The 1,866-nt window shown below is 45.5% G+C and overlaps 1 non-coding gene across 1 annotated transcript; it reads right to left on the reverse strand.

Moving 5' to 3' along the window:
* Positions 1-638: 638 nt before the first annotated feature.
* On the reverse strand, positions 639-711 carry TRNAN-GUU (transfer RNA asparagine (anticodon GUU)). Its single transcript has one exon. It is a non-coding gene; the product is annotated as a tRNA-Asn (tRNA).
* Between the last annotated feature and the right edge of the window lie 1,155 nt (positions 712-1,866).

Here is a 1,866-nt window from a genome sequence, read left to right on the forward strand (position 1 = left end):
CCACCCCCCCCCCCCCCCCCCTCAAAAAAATTAGGGGCACCTGGGTGGCTCAGTCAGTTGAGCTCAGGTCTCAGGTTTCTGCTCAGGTCACTCTTGATATTGGCTCAGGTCATGGGATTAAGTCCTGCATCGGGCTCTATGCTGAGCGTGGGGCCTGCTTGGTACTCTCTTTCTCTCTCTGCCCCTCTCCCCCTCCTGCATGCTCTCTCCCCTTCTAAAATTAAAAAAATGTTTAATTAAAAATAAAAATTAACTAAATCCCTACATGTTCAAACCTGAAACAAGATGAACGAGGCAACTGAACCAACTCTGTATCAGTGTATCTAGTGATACAAGTAAGGAGAGGATCTAGACCTTGACAGTAACTGAAGATACGACCAGCAGTAACTAACATGCAGGCATATCGCTAATGCTCCATTACTCAAGTATGACAAAAATACCAGACAGCAATATTAATTTGCACATTCTATTGCTTTACTTCAGCTTAGAAATACTCCAAGCAGAGGTAATATGCAAAATTGAAAATAGCTTCTCTAATACTAAAATTATCCTTTTAATTTGTCCTTTAACATAACCTGTCCTTTAGGCCAAGACTGAGTGCTTTTTTAATTTTATTTATTTATTTTAGGTAATCTCTATACCTAACGTGAGGCTCAAACTCATGACCCTGAGATCAACAGTCACATGCTCTACCAACTGAGCCAGCTAGGTGCCCCAAGACTGAGCTTACTTACTCTAACACACCAGTGATTAAGAGAAATCTTCAGTGTTACAATCAACTCCTGTAAAGGATGATGGAAACTGACAAATTTACAGTGGATAATTCTGAGGGCGCCTGGGGGCTCAGTCGGTTGAGCATCCATCTTTTGATCCTGGCTCAGGTCATGATCTCACTCAGAAGATGGAGCCCTGTGTCGAGGTCTGTGCTGAAAGCATGGAGCCTGCTTGGGATTCTCTCTCTTCCTCCCTCTCTCTCTGCCGCTCCCCCACTCATGCTCACTCTCTCTCTCAAAATAAATAAACCTCAAAAAAATAAAGTGGACAACTGTGTACAATGCGAGGCTGATGCTTTAAACTGAGAAGCAGGACTGCTGTGTCGGCAGAGGCATGGCAGGGGGCTGCAGGGACTCAGATGAGGCGACACACGAGAGAGGCCGGAGGACCCTTGGCCTGCAGACCAGCACCAGTCAGGCCCCGGCCTCCGGAGGGGGAGGGGGAGGTGCAGCCAGCTCAGTGACAGAAACAGTCACCCACTCGGTTTATTTAATGGGCACCAACTCTACCTATGCCAGACGCTGTCCTAAGCACAGGACGTGGACTATATGAAAAAAATACTTTTTAAAGAAAATAAAAATATTGTGGTGACAAAAAAATATCCTGGAGCACCTGGGTGCTTCAAGTCGGTTAAGCGTCTGACTCTTAATTTCAGCTCAGGTCATGATCTCATGGTTTCATGGGTTGGAGCCCCGCACTAGGCTCTGTGCTGACAGTGCGGATTCTCTCTATGCCCCTCCCCAACTTGCATTCTCTCTCTCTCTCAAAATAAATAAACTTACACACACACACACACACACACACACACACACACACACTATATCCTACACGTTCCCGGGGCTCAGGGGTAGGGGTTGTATAGATAGAATTAAAACAATCAGAATGGCTTCAGACTTCTCAAGAGCAAAACTGGAAGCAAAAGGCAATTAAATGCCTCCAAAGCTCTGCAGGAAAATTATTTCCAATTTCCATTTCCAAAGCCAGCCAAACTCTCCATCAACCGTGGGGACAGAATAATAACATTTTCAGACATGCAAGGTCTCACACACTTTTACCTCTCATGCACCATTTCTCAGGCTACAGGAAGATGCG

Source organism: Crocuta crocuta, unplaced genomic scaffold (genome assembly GCF_008692635.1).
Source record: "Crocuta crocuta isolate KB4526 unplaced genomic scaffold, BGI_CrCroc_1.0 scaffold8, whole genome shotgun sequence".
Taxonomy (NCBI): Eukaryota; Metazoa; Chordata; class Mammalia; order Carnivora; family Hyaenidae; genus Crocuta; species Crocuta crocuta.